At 39.4% G+C, this 12620-nt stretch overlaps 1 pseudogene; it reads right to left on the reverse strand.

Moving 5' to 3' along the window:
- Positions 1-554: 554 nt before the first annotated feature.
- The window catches only part of LOC102117270 (succinyl-CoA:3-ketoacid coenzyme A transferase 1, mitochondrial pseudogene), a 41707-nt pseudogene continuing 29641 nt past the window's right edge, over positions 555-12620 (reverse strand).

The following is a 12620-nucleotide window of genomic DNA, read 5'->3' on the forward strand; positions in this document are numbered from 1 at the left end:
ATAATGCAAGATGGGCACGGTGGCTCATGCCTGTAATCCCAGCAGTTTGGGAGGCCAAGACAGGTAGATCACCTGAGCTCAGGAGTTAGAGACCAGCCTGACCTACATGATGAAACCCCATCTCTATTAAAAATACAAAAGTAAGCTGGGCATGTTGGTGGGTGCCTGTAAACCCAGTTACTTGGGAGGCTGAGGCAGGAGAATCACTTGAACCTGGGAGGCAGAGGCTGCAGTGAGTGAGCCAAGACTGTGCGATTGCACTCCAGCCTAGGTGACAGAGCAAGACTCCGTCTAAAAAAAAAAACTAATAATGTAGCCCCTCCCATTATAAAGTTATGAATGAATGAATGAATGAACGATGGAATACATGAACAGTACAAGAAAGGTGTCTGAAACAGAATTCCAAATCTTTGGCTTCAAAATGTTCTACATTAAACATCCCTGAGTACCTCCTCTGGCCTGACTTCCTACATATGCCTTATATGATTTTTTGCATCATGATGTGAAATACACAGCAAGCTGGTTACATGAGACTTGACATAGGTAATACCCTTTTAAATTGTTTTGCCTTTGATGAGTACAAGTTCCCACTTCATAGGCCCCTGCAATCCAAATATCACCACGGTCATACTTTTGGCACAGCATTCAATAGCTTTCCCAAAAACTGTAAAGATCAAACAAGTGACAGTGTTATATTTCATCGCAGTGCATCTCTCGAGTATAACCCAATTGTTTTTCTCAGTGGCCACGAAATCTGTCAGTCAGTCTCCACAGGCTTCTCTGAGTCACCCTACACCATCACTGCCCCAGCTCCAAAACCAGGAAATAATTTAACCAAGATCTTTCAAAGAAAATTATATAAATATTAAAAAGGCTGATGGGCTGATCAGAACAGACATTTGATATTATGAGATTTGTAAATCAATTTATGAACTGTGTGATATATAGGTAGAGGAATCAAGAGGCAATAACCATTTTATGGGGGAAGATCATAAACCTGTCAACTGTTCTATCCCTATGTGCATAAGAGACTACTCTGGTGCCAAAAATTGATGCTGTCACAGATCTCGTACAACAAAGCTAATGCATTTCTAATTTTACTATTAGTACTGTCTTTTTAATAGTCCCTCTCCAAAAAAGGATTTCATTTCTTCTGACATTTCCAACATGGTTGTTTACACAGCTGAGTAGAAGTAACTTCCTCTCGGCGAGCCAGCAAAGATTTATGCCTCAATTTTGACACTCATTTTGCATCCCAGAATTCCTGAAATCAGCATTCCCAGGGCCTTCAGCATGTGTCTTTAATCACTGGTCTCTGGATCCCTCTCAGATGCTATTTGGTGTTTAAACACTCTTCTATTTTTCCAGAAAGTCCTATGAAATGCCATTCTGTGACACAGAAGTAGAAGAGCTCCCGAGATCCCATTGAAACATACAGGACAAATGTTTCATTACACAAAGTGTGCTGGCTTGACAAGAGTTTCTGCTGCATTCCAAATCATGGCTTAGGGACAGAATGCTACCAGCTTCCAGCAATATTTCCTATTTATTTTGGTGTTTTGACGGTTTCCCTATCTATCAGGCTAAGTGTATATAGGAACCTCAGACATTCATACTTGCTGTTTGACCTTGGGCAACTCACTGCTCCACTTGGATGGAGGATCTATCTAAGCAACAGGGATATTGATACCTGCCATTCCACCTAACAGAATGTAGTATCAAATAAGAAAATAGATCTAAATGCATTTTACTGTACAAGTAAAGTAGAATAATATAGTAGATAGAATGGGGGCTCTGAAGCCAAACAACTCAGGTAAGAATCCTGAATCCCTTTTGTACAGCCAGAGATATTTACTTTCTCTCTCTGAGCCTGTTTCTTCACCCATACAAGGAGAAAATTATAATTTTCCTGTAGGATTCTTGAAAGCAAATGTGCCACTGGGTATAGTAGGTACATAATACATGAGTTCATAATCAGAACACATTTATTATTATTCTCCTGCCTATAGGCATTTGCCCAAGCCCTTCTCTTCACACATCCACCAAAATGAAAGTGAAGTCCAAACCAGTGATCAAACAAGTGTTTCATGTATTGTCTTTCATGCACAACACACATATCTCAAAGCATTCTCCCAGAGGAATGGATCCACCATCCTATAGAGAAGGTGCTCCATGGAGGGAAGAGTATTGAACTAAAAAATCTTTTTTTGGAAGAAGGCCAGAGCATCAGTCACATCAAACCAAATGGACAGACAGCAACAGGGTTTACCATTTCCTTTGGAGGTGTCGAACAGGACTGAAGGGCTGCAAACAGCATCACTTAAGGACTCCTCAAAGTTTTCAAGTACTAGCCATGTTCCACCACCATCTGAAATAGAAAGCATCTCATTAAGGGAACCTACTGTTAACGAGATAATGAAATAGAATGTGTAATTCATCTTTGGACTCAAACATACTCATGGCTATTTTGATATAGCTGCTTTAAGTCAATTTCCCTAACACATTCATAACGAATTATGATAAGGAGTTTATAGCAACATGTCAAAGCCAGTGTACCATTTAATGACATGAGATGCTATTTGCTCAGTAGCTGGCATCTGCATGTGCTGGAAAGCTGCCTCAGTGTCACTCTGAGGAAGAGCTGTTGTGATCCCATTTTGCAGATGGATAATTTGATAGCAAGCAATTAGCTAGGGTTACTTAATACACTTAAATATAAATGATATTAAGAGATTGTATTAGACAATCTGTAATATAACTTCTAAAAGCATTATTTTTCTGATTTCTCCCAAGTCATAACTGCAAAAAATACTGGATACAAATCTGAGTGGGTAAAAAACACGGAAACACAAATTAGGCTAGTGCTGTCCAACAGAAACTTCCTATGATGATGAGATTTTCTATAACTCACTGTCCATAACATCGGCCATTAGCCACCTGTGATTAGTGAGCATTTGAAATATGGCAAAACTAAAAAACTGAATTTTAAATTTCATTTTATGTTAATTCGTGTAAATTTTCATTTAAATAGACATATACTCCTGTTGGCTACAGTATTGGACAGCACATAGGCAAAAATGTGACTTTCCATGGTAAGTCTGGCAGAGGAATATCACAAAAGGAGGAATATCAGACAAGGAGGAATATCAGACAAGGAGGAATATCAGATAAGGAAGAAGCAGGAACTGGAATCCCTAGAATGTAAGGAACTGCTCTTCCATAGTCTGGATATAGTTCAAAAATTCCATGATAGAAGACCTAGACCAGGTGGACAGATTCCCCCTTTATCCGTTTCAGATAAGCCTACCTTTTTATCACCAACAAGGAAGCTTCTTACAATAGCCTCTTGGGTGAGAGTTCCATACATACAGAGTTACCATTAAATGTACCATTCAACTTGTGACACTTTTGATAGTTAGAATGGTCATTATTAATAATTACGCTGGGAAAATGAACAGACACCAGGACCATCCCAGGCAAACCTCGTCACACAGTCACCTAAATTTAGGAGATTCTACAAATGCACATTCTCTGGCACACAGGACCATAGAAAGTCCTTGTTTACAGTATCAGGCTATGCTCTACAAAGTATTTTACAGATTACAGTCCACAAACAGACTATGGAGTCACCTGGAGTACTTCTTAAAAATGCAGACAGGCTCCTGGGTTCTACCTTAGACCTAATAATCAGACTCTTTAGAGGTAGGGCTTCAAAATCTGAATTACCAGGTAATTGTTATACACAAACCACAATACAGAGAAAGACAGTATCTGAAAATTGTATCCTATGGAGCAAAATTCAACAGTCAGTAGACAAAGGGGTAGGGGCACTATTGTTTCTAAATTGTATTAATGATGCCATCTATGAACTATATTTGACAAGTATCATCTTAGACTATGTGTAAGCATACTCATGCTCAAAATGTTCTTCTAAGCAAAGGAGGAAGTAACAAAAAAGGACAATAAACTCTTCCCACTCTGATTCTTTATGTCTACAGATTCTTCCAATGTCTGCCTCCTGAGACAGATTACCATGGACATGCTGCAAAACCAAAACTGATTTATTCTTCCCAGTCTGTCCCAGGGTAGGCTATAGAGAGAAAGACTAAAACAAGCAAACCAATATATAACTCAAATAGAGGTCAGTGCTATGAAGAAATTTAAACATCCTGATGGGACACTAGAATGTAAAGCACACGAAGGCAGGAATTTATGTTGGTCTTGTTTACTGAGTTATTCCCAGTATCTGAAACATAGCAGGCATCCAATAAGTACTTGTTCTATAAACAGACATGATGAAGGGGCAGAAAAGGACTACTTTAGATAGAATAAATAGGCAATAACCTCTCAACTAAGAAGGTTCTTCCAAGCTAGGAAGACCCCAGCAAAGAACTTTTTGGCAGAAAAAATAGGAGCTACAAAGGCCTTGGGGTTGAAACAAGCTTGTCCTATTCCATGAACAAAGTCCTGTGGTTCAGCCTGGTGACCGAGGGGAGAGTGGGACTAGGTGATGTTAGTGGAATAGGCTGGCACCAGATCATATAGGATCTTTTGGGAAGCCAGTGCTTTTAAAGCAGAGGAGTAAGATGATCTGGTCTATGATTTGCAAGTTTACTGTAACTGCCCTGAGGAAAATAATGTGTGGGAACACACAAGTGGAAGTAGAAACACCACCTAGGAGGTTACTACAGGACAGCCAATAAGAGATAATGGAGACACAGACTAGGGTAGCAGGCAGAAGAGATGGAGAAAAGTGGGCAGATAAAAGACATATTTTTAGAGAAAGAGATGGTGATGGCCACTGATGGTTTTGATGTGAATAATAAAACAAATAGAGAATTACAGATAGATGGATCCAGGTTTCCAGTTTGAACAGTGAGCATTTTCCATGCCACATTTCAATGAGTTCTGGTCTTTCATGTGTTCATGTGCTCTGAGGACATGTCTGCACACATGCCTGGGCTAAAGGTGCCCTCTCAACCTCACCTTTCAGGAAAAGAAAAGGCTGAAACTTCACCCTGAGTATAGAAAGGTCCATACTGTAAATAATAAAGACACTTGCCAGGTGGAAATGGCAGTTTCAGTTTCCTTGTAGTTTTGGCTAAGAGGCCTCTCATCTCTCTTAATAGAAGAATTACGGCAACAAGTCGCAACAAATCTCACCCATGGGGATGTTCTCTCTCCTTAGTCACCTTAAGGAAATAGAATTTAGATTTTCAAAGTGCCAGTTGCTAGATGAGTACCAGGAAGTTGCTAGTATGGAGCTGGTTCTGAACATAATCCACAGAACAGGGATACTGGGCTGGTCTAGGTGGGATCCAGCAGGTAGCACCAAGATCAAATGGAGAAGGTGCCCAAAGCCATGTTCAAGACTGGAAACCAAGAATCTGTAGCTAAAGAAATGTCCAAAATTAAAGGATTCTGAAACATGAGGAGTAATCTCCAGGGTGACCCGATGGACTTTATCAGATGGCTTAAATACTTGCTGGGACCTCCCAGCTTTTCACCCATGCCTCAAAGTCACTCAGATCATCTAACTGACCATCATTTCAGCAATGAAAAAAATGAGAAGAGGATCAAAGTGTTTTCTATCAATACCAAATTAATTATAGAAAACTGCCTCTGTTTTTACATTGCTCATTTCATCACATCATAGTGTTTAAAGCTACATCTTCCAACGGAAATGAACAAAAGTGGATGCTGCCAATATGCCACCTTTGAGTATGAAAAGGACTCAGCTGATATTTGAAGGATGTTTCCACTGATTGCCTATTGTCATAGCATGAGATTAAAGGGGAGAGAAAGCATGGCTTGCGATTGTTACAGCCTTGATGAGAAAGGCCTCCAGTCACATCTTATTAATTTACTGTGGAACAGAATGTCACATTGACATTTCGAATTATCCTGTTGCTTTGTTCACAGAATTATATTGAGTTTAAACTCATTGAGTTCCTAGTTTGGCTATTTATATGAGCTACAACTCTAATCTTCTGATGTCTTGACCTGCACACAAGACCAAATTTTACTATTTATAAAAATGATTAATTGCCCAGTCTTAGGGGGCAAATAGATGTAGGCTCAAATATTCCTTGATCCACTTCCTAACTGGATCTTCTTGGGCAAGTGATTTATCCTCTCTGTGCCTTAGTTTCCTCATTTGTGATAAGAAAAGGAATATCTACCTTATGAGTTTCTAATGAGGATCAAATGAGATAATATATGAAAAGCATTTAAAACTATCAAAAAGACAACTAGTAATAAAATAGCAACAACAATGAAAACAGTTAACATTTTCAGCACTCCCCAGTTGCCAGACCTTTACCTATATAACTTAAATATATTTACTAACGTATTTATCACAGCAACTCCTAAATTAGATACTGTAATTATTTTCTCCATTTTACAGATGAAGCAACTGAGTACTCAAAGTTTAGATTATGTGCCAAGAGTACAGCCCAGGCAATCTGGCTTCAGAGCCTGTGCTTACATACTCTGCTATTTGGCATCTATCTGGATTTCTTGACATAGGCACCCTTCCCAAATTTAGATCTCCAGCCCAGATATCACCCTGAAATCCAAGCTCACATATCCTATATCCAAATGCTTCCTCATTGCTTTCCCCTCAATATCTAACAGACTCTCAAATTTCACAAGTCCAAACTCAATACAGTGTTAGATGAGTTCTTCATCCTTGCTCTGAAACCCACACTAGCCACGGTCTTCTCCATCTCGGCTTATGTCAGTTCCATCCTTCCAGAAGCTATTGGTCATTCTTCATGCCTCACTTACCCTCAAACTATACACCTACTCCATTAGAAGTGTTGCTACTACCTTCAAAATACATCCAGAAATCAATCACTTCTCACTATGTCCTCTATATCACCCTGGCCCAAGTCACCATCTATTGCAGGATCCCTGTGATTGCCTCTTGATAGGTCCCTCCAAATCTGACCTGAGCCCCTTCATTCAATACTCAACTTCTCAATATCCTCCAATGTCTCTTAGTCCCAGCCAGGGTAAAAGTCAACACTTATACAATGTCCTCCAGGCCCTTAATGATCTGACCCCACTATCATCTCTGACCTAGCCTCCTACTCCATCCCCTTTCACTTACTCTAGTCCAGCCATGATGACACCTGCTCTTTATGAAACACATTTGAAACACTGCCACCTCAGGGTCTTTACACTTACTGTTCCCTCTTTCTTGAATGCTGTCCTGCCAGATATTGACATAGCATCCTCTTTTACTTCCTTGTCTCTGCTCACTGAGGCCTGTGCAGCTAGCCTCCTCTGATTTTATACCCCTCATTTGCTTTATTTTTCTCCATCACTTTTATCACTACATAACATACCATGTATTTTGCTTTTTTCTTTACTACCTGTTTTCTCCACTAAAATGTAAGCTCCATAGGGGTGGGGACTTTCTTCTATTTTGCTCATTGCTGTGTCCCCCTATGCCCCTATGTCTATCTATAGACAAAGTTCACTATATATGTGATGAATAAATAAATGAACAGCTCCCCCCACCCACTGGGAGCTGAAGGACAAAAGGTAACATGCCATATATAATACAATGAGCCACCATGATGTCTTCCTTGTCCAAATTGTCCCTTAAAAGTATGTATCTTTCCTCATGTCTGATCTTAAAGTCATTTCTCTGATTAAGCCTTATTAATCTACAAATACTCTTGAGAAAGAAGACAATAATAAGGTATCATCAATCAATAGTACTTTAGTATAAATTGGTGTGTGGAATCTTCACCTTGTGAATTACCTGAGAGCAAGTTCAGATAGAAGTAAAAAAGATGACTAAGGAAGACAGAAGTATTAAGGGACTGACCTGATGTCAATGACCTGATATTGGGAGTGTGGGGAGCGGTGGAGGAGGGAAGTGTAAGCACCAGCAGAGGGAAGGAGGACACTGGAAGGAGAAAGGAATCTCTTTCCTACAGATTTGCCTTGGGCTGGTCCAGAATCTTCAGAAAGAAATCTTAAGCTGCTGGTGCCTCCTCTCAGGCCTAAGTGAGCACCCTGACTTTTTCTTTTTCTTTACTCTTTTGCTTAGCTGCAAGTCACAAGACTTAATATTCTCTCCTTTTCCCTGCCAGGCTACCACACCTACCTTACCTCTCAGTGTTTCTCCTCCACCAATGATTGGCAATGATGCAGAAGAACAAGTCCCCGTCTCCCATGACACAGGCCCCTGAGAGTTCAGTCCCTTTGTCAGCCTAGCATAGGACACATGTCCTTAAGCTGACTATGTATTAGAATCACTTAAGGAGTATATATATATATATGTGTGTGTGTGTGAGATAATATATGAAAACCATTTAAAACTATCAAAAAGACAACTAGTAATAAAATAGTAACAACAATGACAATATATAAACTATAGATAGATGATAGATAGATAGATAGACAGATAGATATAGAAGATAGATAGATAGATAGATAGATAGATAGATAGATAGATAGATAGATAAAGAGAGAGACATTTTTTCTTTACTTATTCAGGGGACAGACCAAAGAACTGGTAAATTTCCCAAGTGATACGAAGATGTTGCCAGAGTTGAGAACAACCAGGGTGGAGTAAGCCAAGTCCACACAAAGAAAAACTGGGCTCAACTAAGGCCTGGTCCCAGCTCTCACTAGGTATGACAATAGCAAAGTCACTTCATTTTTCTGAATAGGAGTAACTGCTTATTTATTTGGGTTATTATAGGAATTAAATGAAGTTTTGTGAAAGTGTTTTATAAAGAGCTATATTACTGTTGGGTGCAGAGGAAAATTTTGGAGAACACCTGAATAAGCAAAACATAGAGCAACCCAGGAAATTCCAATTAAATAGCTACTTTCCTAACTAACAGCTATGACTACACAGGGAAAGGGTCTCCACACTGGGACACAGGATGCAGAATCGTGCAAATACGCTGTCGATACTCGTGGTATCAACAATATTGACTTTTTAATTACCAAAGTATCTACATTTACTATATAAAACATAAATAATACTGTAAAGAAAAACAGAAAAGAAACTAAAATTACCCATAATATAACCATCTATGAATCACCATTATTGATATTTTCCAAAACTTTAATGCATAACACAAATATGTAAGATAAAAGTCACACCAGACATATTGTTCGATGATCTCCTTTGCTCACTTGATATGATATCAACATATTTGAATATCAGTGAGTACAGTTCTTCACATCATTGTCCTAATGGGTACATTAGTAGCCAGTTCCTGAGAATTTATCACTTAGGCTATTTCCAATTTTCCCTCTCTTACAAACAATTCTGCAGTACACCCTTGCACACATATCAATGCTCACTTGTCAAATTGTTTTTCTAGAATAAATTACAAGTAGCAAAGTTGCTCAAACAGAAGATAAGAAAAACAAATACAATTATTTGGTTTTATTACAGAAATACAGGATTTTAAAAATTCAAACAATATTTGTCACTTGCTGATTAAAATCTACATTCTCGTGGCTAGATGCAGTGACTTATGCCTATAATCCCAGCACTTTGCAAGGCCAAGGTGGGTGGATCACTTGAACCCAAGGGTTCAAGACCAGCCTGAGCAAAATGGCAAAACCCCGTCCCTAGTAAAAATACAAAAAATTAGCCAGGTGTGGTGGTGCACGCCTGTATTCCCTGCTGCTCTGGAGGCTGAGCATGAGAATCACCTGAAGCTAGGATGCAGAGGTTACAGTGAGCCGAGATCATGCACTCCAGCTTCAACTGGATATATAATAATACAAATATATATATTTATATATAAAATATATATTTTATATATAAAAATATAAAATAATTTTTTATAAAATTTTAAAATTTAAATTTAAAAATTTTATTTTAAATAATTTATTTTTAAAATTAAATTTAAAAATCTAAAAATTTAAAATTTTTATATAAAAATATAAATATATTTTTTATATATATATATATAAATACATGTTCTCCTCTACCTGGGCATAGGGCCTAAACAAAATCTGCAGCCTCTCTTGAGTTTGGTTGAGGCCATGGGACTAAGTTTTAGGCAATAGGATGTTAGCAAAAGTGGTGGAAGACATGCATCAGCCTTTTCTACTTCTCAGGCAATTTTTTTGGTCTCACTGACCTCCTTTGTTGTTGGATGACAATGCCAAGGATCATTTTGAAAGCTATATGTTGAAGATGGCAGAGACTCCATCAGCCTGGATTCCTGAATGACCGTGACAAGCATAGCCCATCCCATGCTAAACTGGAGCAAGCCTAGATTATTTACCTAAACAAGAAAGAAGATTCTATTGTGTTTGTATATAACACAATAGCTAACTTAAGAGTTTTTTATTTATAAACATTTATGGAGTACAAATGCAATTTTGTTACATGCATAGATTGGATAGCGGTCAGGTCAGGGATTTTAGGGTATTTATCACCCAAATAATGTACATTGTACCCATGAGGTAATTTCTCATCATCCATCTCCATCTCAGCCTTCTGAGTCTCCACTGTCTATAGCTCCACTCTCTACATCCATGTGTACACTTGTTTTAGTACCCAGTTACAAGAACATGCAATATTTGACTCTGTCTGGCTTGCTTCACTTAAGATAATGACCTTCAGTTCCATCCATGTTGCTTCAAAAGACATGACTTCATTCTGATACGGCTCTGATGACTGGAGGAACACTAGGGTCTGGCTGATAGGATTAATGACATGGGCACACGTGGAGTGGTTTTAAGGAGGGAAAAGTTTAACAGGCAAGAAAGAAGGAAGGAAGAAGAAAACAGGTCGCCTGTACACAGACAGAGGGAGGGGGGATTCCAACAAAATAAAACCCCATGTGCGGTAGAAAAGTGGCTGCTTATATTAGGATGCTGGAGGAGGCGGTGTCTGGTTTCCATAGGGCCCAGAGGATTGGTTTAACCAGGTGTGTCATTCACGTAGCCAAGAACTGACACGTGAAATGTCACTCCCACTGTGACCTGTTTATATGCAATGGGCCCTCCCACTGTGACCTGTTTATATGCAAATACAGGGTGCCATGATGTTCTACACACGTGGGGATATGTAGGGGTGGCCACGTTGCCAGGCACACTTAGGGGCAAGGGCAAGAAGAAGACAGCGGGAATCACCAGGTTTGGGTGGACCCAGTTTCTAATGGCCCGGCATCTGCATATCAAAGCTTGCCTGCCCAGCTCTAAGAGCTGGGGCTTTCCTACTAGACAAGAAACGTTTCTGGAGCTGCTTTAAAAGAAATAAAAACTTCCCAAGGACCTCTTTTGCTCTCTATCTGCCTAAAATAATGTCTTCATAACTCCTGTAACAATTTCTTTTTATGGCTGCATAGTATTCCATTGTGTATATATGTATCCCCATTCTCTTTATCCAATATTTGTTGATGGACTAGTGTATTTTTGTCATAGAAATTCACCCTCTTTAATTATACAGAAATATATGCCTTCAAGTGGCATAGTGCCATAACAAAACTCTAACATACGGGGCAATGGCTTAGTGACCAAGTAGCATGGGGTGGGGAAACTCTTAACAGAGTCTCAACAGTTGGAGACCCATGATATATGGTGACAAAGAATTTGGTAAAACCTGTCTTGGAAGGCAAGCCAGGTGCCTCCCATGCTTGTAGCTATGGGGTAAGTGATCAGAAAAGAGATGTTAGGAGAGTATGTTGACTATTACTTGTTGCATTTAGGAAGGATTTACAAGAAATAAATGAGTTCAAGAAAGAATTGGTTGATTTGCAAGCAGAAATGAAAGATAATGGAGAATGTCCAGAAAATCAGGCTTTGCAGAACTGAAAAATTTAACCACTACTGAACAACAAATCATAGGAAATGAGACTGAAAATACGCCTTGAAGCCTCCATCAATTTCCATTAGTTAAACAGAGGTATTTAACAGTATGGCAAGCACCATATTAAATATGTCTCCTTTCCACCTAAGCCCGTAGTTTCAAATGGCTGACAAAGAACCACCAGTAAGCTGAGGGAGAGAGGCACTGGGTTGGGAAATGAGGAAAGAGAAAAGGTTTAAGCATTGTGTCTTAGGAAAGAATTTAGGTACGGTTACACTCACATGGAACTCACTGAAAGCAAAAAGATTACCAGGCAACTAAATATTTAAGGAACTGATATTGCCAAATAATCCTGTGCCTAAACTGAAAAGGCTTTAACTATTCAAGCCTTTAAAGAATTCTTAGGCAGGCCCTGTTATTGGCACAGCAGAAAGCAAGATGAGAGTACCGTGCAACCCCTGAGGAGGGTACATTGCTGGTTCTCAATTCACGCAGGGTCATGGAGGATAATGGACAAGGAAGATGCACCTACAGCAGGGAACCAGGGTCATTCAGTAGACACGGGATTTCCTCCAGGATGGCAGAATCAGGATTTATTTCAGGAACTTTCCCTACCATCAGGAAAGGGGGACTTCACAAAGCTCAACCAGCTGGTTCTATCATTGCCATGAACCAGTGACTCTTCTCATTCCTGAATGGGAGTTTTTACTGTGGTTTTCTTGCTGCAGGTCCACCACTATTTTGTGTGTGTGTGTGTGTGTGTGTGTGTGTGTGTGTGTGTGTTGCCAGTGGAGGGATGAAAGGGGAGAGAGAATGC

The sequence above is a fragment of the Macaca fascicularis genome, chromosome 14, assembly GCF_037993035.2.
Source record: "Macaca fascicularis isolate 582-1 chromosome 14, T2T-MFA8v1.1".
Taxonomy (NCBI): domain Eukaryota; kingdom Metazoa; phylum Chordata; class Mammalia; order Primates; family Cercopithecidae; genus Macaca; species Macaca fascicularis.